Below are 7,800 nucleotides of genomic sequence, written 5' to 3'. Positions count from 1 at the left end.
TAAATAAAACCTTAAAAAAAAAAAACAAAAAACTATAAACTGGGGAAAAAGATGTACAAGAATAAGTTATAAAGGTTTAATGTTCAGGCTATAAAAAGAAAGGCTACAAATCAATATGAAAAAGACAACCCAATAGAAAAAATAGACAAAGGATTCACACAGGCAACTCAAAAAAATAAAAATAAAAATGGACAACAAACATGCTGTGCTATTATTCATCATCACCATAACCACAGAAATGTAAAGCAAAAGAGCAATGAGATGCTATTTCATACTTAAAATAGGAAAAATTAAAATTTCTGAAAATTCTTTCCTAGTTTATATGAGATATGGAGAAAAGGGGGTGTTCACATACTGCCAATAGAAGGGGAATTTAGTACACATACTTTGGAGTAATATTTGGAACTATCAAATTTGAAGATGTCAATACTCTATAATGCAGCAGTTCCATTCAGAGATATACACCCTGGAGAAACTAGCGCATATGCACAATGATACCTGTGTAAGAATGTGGTTACTACAGCACAGTACAAAGTGGCACAAATGTGAAAATAACCTCCCATTGTCCATCAATAGGAGAATGAATAAATAACATGGGCTGCAAGCATATAATTCAGAGTATTCAGAAATAATATAGCAGTTAAAATTAATGAACTCTGTGTCAACATGATTAAATCTCAAAAACATGATGTAAAATTTTAATATATATGTATATTTTTTAGATTTTATTTATTTATTCATGAGAGACAGAGAGCAGCAGGGTCCCCGCAGAGCAGAGAGCTCAGTGTGGGACTCGATCCCAGGATCCCAGGATCATGACCTGAGCCACCCAGGCGCTCCCATGATGTGGGATTTTAAAAAAAGCAAGTTGTTGAATGACATGTAGAAAATAAGCTTTCAATATGACACTTTGGCACATTTCATGATACATTTTACAGCTACACTGTATAGATATGGCTACACTATATATGCATTGAAACTATAAATAAACCCATAAGAATGAAAAACAACATCAAGAAAGTGGAAATTGCTGAGGAGAGAGTGATACATTAATAGCCAAAATATTGCCAATTCTTCTCCCCATCCTGTGTCCGTGCTTTTTACAGTGTGACTTCTCATTGTGCCCTTCTCATCGACAACTACCTCACTCCTTGAGTAGGGGCTGGCTTCATGACTTGCTTTAACCAATAGAATGTGGTGGAAGTGTTAGTGTGTCCACTCTGAGTCTAGAACTCAAGAGTCAGTGCATGATTCCACTTTCTCTTTGCTAACTCTGCTACTGCTATGTGAAAAATTCTGGGCTAGCCTCCCGGAGGATGAGACCCAGTGAAAGAAAGTCCAGTTGCCCCAGCTGAGGTCATTCTATTCCAGCCTACAGCCAGCCAACACTCAAACATGTGAGAGACCCCAGCCAAATTCATCAGAACTGCCTATTTGACTTACTGAAGTAGGTCTGAAGACTTACTCATGAAAGCCCAGGTAAGACCAGAAGAACTACAGAGGTGACCCACAGAGTCATGAGTAATAAATGCTTCCTGTTTCAGCCATTAAGTTTTAGAGTGGTTTGTTATTCTGATAGCCAAGATGATTTTTACAATAGAGAGTTGTACTTATTACCCTCACCCCTTCACTGCCACCACATGCACAAAGTACACCAAGTCGACTAGTTATGTCCGAATTCTAATTCTCCACTGGCAGGACTTTTCCCCTATACCTTTCTAGCATTTAATCCTTTGCCAGCACTTAATCCTGTGGCCTCAGTCACCTGTAAGATAGGAAACTTTTGATCAGCTCACTGACAAGAGAATCATGAGAGAAGAACCAGGGAAGCATGACAGAAGTAAATTCTTTATGGCTGCTGCAGGGCTAGGAGACTTTCACTTTTATAACTGCTTAATACTATTGTTATGTCTAAAATCTAGATCCACCTGATAAAAATGTAATAGTCCTTCCTGTTCCACTCAAATACAGGGTTACTCACCTACCTTGTGACTTCCTCCTGACATTCTAACCTGCCCTGTCCTTTGTTCCTGAAGTTGTTGCTGCCATTGGCACAGGTGGCATTCTGTCTGCCTGCCAGGAGGATTTGTGCTTGACCTATTGAGTGTAACAAGGGCTCCCAGAGGATACTCAATGCCAGAGAAGGGCAGGGTAAGCAGCTCTCAAGGGGCTCAACATCCCTCTTGGCCCAATGCATTGCTCATGTTTCTATTTTGACTTCCACAGCACTCTGTGTACACTTTATTTTGCACTGACTGTATACCCTTATTATATGCGGGCTAATACTGTGAGTTACACGGGTTGCCTTCTCAACTCAATAAGGCTGTAAGCTCCTTGAGGACATGATGTTTTAAATGACTTAGTATCCCTACTATGTAGTGAAAGGAAGGAAGGAAAGAAGGAGAAAGGTCAGATAGGAAGGAAGAAAGGAAGGAAGGGGGAGAGAGGAAGGCATGAAGGAAGGATAATAGCAGCAAATATTTATAGAATGACTATATGCCAGGTAGTGTGCACTTTCTTACTTAATCCTTCCAACTTCTCAATGAGGTAGATACTATTATTAATTTTTCCTAGCTTACAGACGAGGAAACATGCTTAGGGGGGTTAGGTAATATGCCCAATGTGACAAGCCACAGCAAGTCAGTCAGGGAGGTGGCACTTGAACCTGGTTTAATTCTAGGGACTGTGCTCCCCATCTCTGATGCCATACTGTCATCCTGAGTAGTTGAGTACAGATTTGCTGATAACAAGAAGCTAGGACTTCATTATAAAGAAAAAAAGAGAAGGATAGAAAGCAGATGAGAATGAAACGGGGAGGGAGAGACCCACAAATACACTCTCTTCCTGCAGATGTCATACCTAACCTGTGACAGCAATTTCTGCTTAATTCCTAAACATCTCCAGAAAGGATCTGTTTGCTTCTCTGTAATATAGTTTCATGTCTTATTCCCCACGTGCTAAAGATATATACAGGTAGCTCTTGACTGTGAGAGAAGACACACAGACTATTGATTCTAGTGCTGTGAACATGAGGGAGGAAATTTTGAGCCATTGCTCCTAGAGGGAATACAGGGCGAGTTCCCTGCAAGCCTCTCACTACATTTTTGTGAGTTAATCCACACATAACATTTTTATTTTTTTTAAAATTTTATTATGTTATGTTAGTCACCATACAATACATCATTAGTTTTTGATGTAGTATTCCACGATTCATTGTTTTCATATAACACCCAGTGCTCCACGCAGTACGTGCCCTCCTTAATACCCATCACCGGGCTAACCCATCCCCCCACCCCCTCCCCTCTAGAACCCTCAGTTTGTTTCTCAGAGTCCATAGTCTCTCATGGCTCATCTCTCCCTCTGATTTCACCCCCCTTTCATTTTTCCCTTCCTTCTCCTAATGTCCTCCATGCTATTCCTTACGTTCCACAAATAAGTGAACATAACATTTTTAAATGTGTTTTTTTTTTAAAGGATTTTATTATTTGACAGAGAGAAACACAGCAAGAGAGGGAACACAAGCAGGGGGAGTGGGAGAGGGAGAAGCAGGCTTCCCGCTGAGCTGGGAGCCCGATGCGGGGCTCGATCCCAGGACCCCGGGGTCATGACCTGAGCCGAAGGTGGCTGCCCAACAACTGAGCCACCCAGGCGCCCCAAATGTGTGTTTCTTTTTAAAGACATCTTATTTAATAAAGACTGTTGACTCATTAACCATGAACTCATGACCCAACAGCACTATAACTCATGCCTGGACAATGCTTCTCTAACACACACACTTCCTCCATCAGGCACGTCACAACCTTCTTGTGCTCAGGAACACTAGATAGCACTTCAGCACTGCACTTGGAGGCTAACAGCAAAATCACCAACAAAAAGCACAAGGTGTGAAAAACATGACACTAAATAGACCATGAAAAGGATACTTATTTATATTACGAGAGCTGAAACCAGAAGGCAGAGTGTTTTCTCCTTTCAGCTGGGAAGATGTGTATGTCTACTCAAAATTTTTAACTCCTGAGTGATGCCAAAGTGCTGCCAAAGGTCCTCTATTTCATTCTGTGGGCCAGTTACAACAGCCACACAACTTGGATTTGATAAAAAAAAAAAAAACACCAGTGCTTTTGTAAATGATTATGTGCCTTGATAAATGCCTTTACAGATTAATTTTAGAATTAAAAATAAATTTGAGCAAGTAGGTGAAATCATAAATATAGAATCCATGATTAATGATGATTGACTATATACGGCATGAAATTCAGCCAAATCTTGGATTTGGATATGTCAGGAAAAGAATAGCAAGAGAGAACTGGATTGCACTGCAATAATTGTAGCTGTGAATATTGAATAGGACATCACATGCCCATATTATTAGTTCTGTAGTTATTATCAGGAGGCTTCTCATCCCTTCACCTGCTTCACTTGGGATTTTATCTTAGTCATAGTCAGCATCACAGATCACAGAAAAGCTTGCCAAGCATTTTTACCTTAATCAAATAGTTCCTCAAGTCCCATAGCCTTTGCATAGCCTTCTAGAGGCTGACTCTTGCTCAGCACTGTGCCTTTGTGTGTGGAAGAAATGCAGTAAACACTTGGTGTTTATTGAATGGGATTCTAGGGTCAATCTGCCACTCATGTTGTCCTTATCTCTGCCCTCCCTTTGTAATGTACTCTCATGTAAGTATTTCTGTCTAAAGTTGTGATTCCCAGCTTGGGGTTCCTGGAATTAGTGGTCCTTGAAGAGCTATTAAAAAAAAATCTTTCTGAAAAGAAGGGGCACATGCACCCCAACATTCATAGTAGCAATGTCCAAACTATGGAAGGAGCTGAGCTGTCCTTCAACAGATGAATGAATAAAGAAGATGTGGTCCATATATACAATGGAATATTACTCAGCCATCAGAAAGGATGAATACCCACCTTTTGCATCGACATGGATGGAACTGGAGGGGATTATGCTAAGTGAAATAAGTCAAGCAGAGAAAGACAATTATCATATGATTTCACTCATATGTGGAACATAAGGAACAGTGTGGAGGACCACAGGGGAAGGAGGGAAAACAGAATGGGAAGAAATCAGAGACGGAGACAAACCATGAGAGACTCTGGACTCCAGGAAACAAACTGAGGGTTACAGAAAGGAGAGGGTTGGGGGGATGGGGTAACCGGGTGATGGGCATTAAGGAGGGCACATGTTGTGATGAACCCTGGGTGTTATATGCAACTAATGAATTGTTGAACACTACATCAAAAACTAATGATGTACTACATACTGGCTAACTGAATGTAATAATAAATAAACTACAAAAGCAAAAACAAAAAAAAATCTTTCTGAAGTACATTTCACTGGGATGAGACCTTGCTGGTTAAGTAAAACAGCAAGGTTGTTTTTGTGAATTTGCCTGGTATTACACAATAATTCTATGTATTTTATGTGTAAAAACTATGTATGGGAATCATACAATGATAATCTATGTGGGAATACTATGTATTGCTTGCTAATACTCTCACTCAGCTCCATAGATATGTCTTTAACAACAAAAAAAGATTACTTTTTTTTTTACTTCAATTGTTTGCTAGGTAAAAGTTTTCAAGACATTTCAGAGAAATATGCTGAAGATGATGGAAAGGGTCTTTGATGGTTAAAGGGTAGAAAAACATTGATCTAAATGGTTCTGAATGCATGGTACTTTTTTTTTTTTAAAAAAAGATTTTATTTATTTATTTGAGAGAGAGAGAATGAGAGAGAGAGAACACCTGAGAGGGGATAGGGTCAGAGGACGAAGCAGACTCCCTGCCGAGCAGGAAGCCCGATGCGGGACTCGATCCAGGGACTCCAGGATCATGACCTGAGCCGAAGGCAGTCGCTTAACCAACTGAGCCACCCAGGCGCCCCTGCATGGTACTTTTGGTAAATAGGTGTTGTAAAACATTTTTTACTTCATAACTGTGATAATGATTTTTACACTGCTGTAACTCCTTTTGAGCAAAGCAGTCCAATTTCATCTAAATGGGAGAACGGAGTAACAGAAAAGCAATCATTTTCACCTGGAGACTGAGAAGCAGCCAAGACTCCATTCTCTAAGTTTTGTTTCTTCTTTTGGCACAGCTCTGCTGATTCCCCTTAGGGCCTCTACATTAGGAACGTTTCCGTGAATTCATCTTTCCTTTGTGGAACATTTTTTCTTCTTGTGAGAATGAGCCAGCCTCCAACTAAAGTGGCACAAAGGATGTGTGTACTGTGCCAGTAAGAGGTCTGCCAACTCCCAGGCAAACTGAGTTGTTTTTCTGTTGAAATTCTTTTTCATGCATTTCTTCCATTCTGGCCACACTGTCATGCTGAGAACAGCTGGTGCCACACTTCTTGATCAATGGCAATGTTACAGCTTTGCTTGGTTTTGTGCTTTGAGAACAAAAATCGGGGAAGGGGAGGACAGAGCAGTATGGAATGGACACAGCAGGCTCAATGCCCCTGCGTGATTTCCAAAGCATATTTTTAAGGCCTTGAGTACCATATTGTCATCTGTCTTAGGAACACTTAACTGTTTATGCAAATAAAAAGCTTCGTGCTCACTGGAACACTCCTCACCAATGTTTGAGCTAAGGCCCCCTACCCCACCCCCAAAACGCTCTTGTGGTCAGCTTCTCTCAACTTACTGGCCATTTACCAGTGCCTCCCTTCATTTGGTTTCTGTTCCTATCTGTATCTTAGACCGAGAATGCCCCTTCTAGTCTCAGCCTGCTAAGGTACCTTCTTCGTATCACTCATGAAGTGCCCCAAACCACTCCCCTCCATGAAGCTCTCTAGAACACTCAGAAAAAGGTCATGATCTCACCTTTTCTGGTCCAAACACAAAATTCCAGACTTCCTCATCTACTGCTTCACTAAAATCCCCATCACTTGCATACATATAATTAGTGCTTTGAATTATATATTTGTTACTAGCTCAGAGTTTGGTATGTCTTCATATAACATCATAAGCATTTTTCCAATCTTACCACTCTGTATATCTCATAATACAGTACCATGTGAAAAAAAAGGATATTTAATACATTTATCTTGATTTCATGGGCCAAACGCTACCTTTAATTGCCCTGGAGTGAAAGCCGCTACATTATATAGTGGCAAAGGAAGGACGGGGCAGCAGCATTCACCAAGTTTCCATGAGTGAACCCTTACTCCTACCCCCTGACCTCTGGCTATGCCCCTAGCTGTTGGCTGTCCACCTAGTTACAGAACCTCTATGGAAAGATTCTCAGTTCCTCTTTTTGAACATCTAATATTGATCCAACTACACCCACTTCCAACTTGACCTTTCATATTATGATCTAAAGTAGTCTTTGGGGTGCCTTGGTGGCGTCTGCCTTTGGCTCAGGTCATGATCCCAGGGTCCGGGGATCGAGCCCCGCATCGGGCTCCCTGCTCGGCGGGAGGCCTGCTTCTCCCTCTTCCACCCCCTCTGCTTGTGTTCCCTCTCTCGCTCTCTGTCAAATAAATAAATAAATAAATCTTAAAAAAAAAAAAAGTAGTCTTTGATACTGCTCTAAACACACCCCTGTTTTCCACCTCTGTCTACCTTGCTTTGCATTAGAATCAGTCTCAAGCATAACAGTGGTGCCTGGAAGACAATTTCTCGCTGTGAGAACAGAATTCCTACCTTCCAGGTTCCCTGGAAAAGCATGTGGAAAGTGTTAGTGTGTAATGGACACAGTCTGGAGTGCGTGTTCTCCTTAGTGTTGTTACTTGGACAGTCACTTCCTTGCATCAAGACATAGAAAATCCAGACATATTCTGTGTTATGG

This window comes from Mirounga angustirostris, unplaced genomic scaffold, assembly GCF_029215605.1.
Source record: "Mirounga angustirostris isolate CCGP_5_RB_7025 unplaced genomic scaffold, mMirAng1.0.hap1 SCAF_5, whole genome shotgun sequence".
NCBI lineage: Eukaryota > Metazoa > Chordata > Mammalia > Carnivora > Phocidae > Mirounga > Mirounga angustirostris.
The sequence above is the reverse complement of the archived record's forward strand: the minus strand, read 5'-3'. Positions refer to the sequence as shown.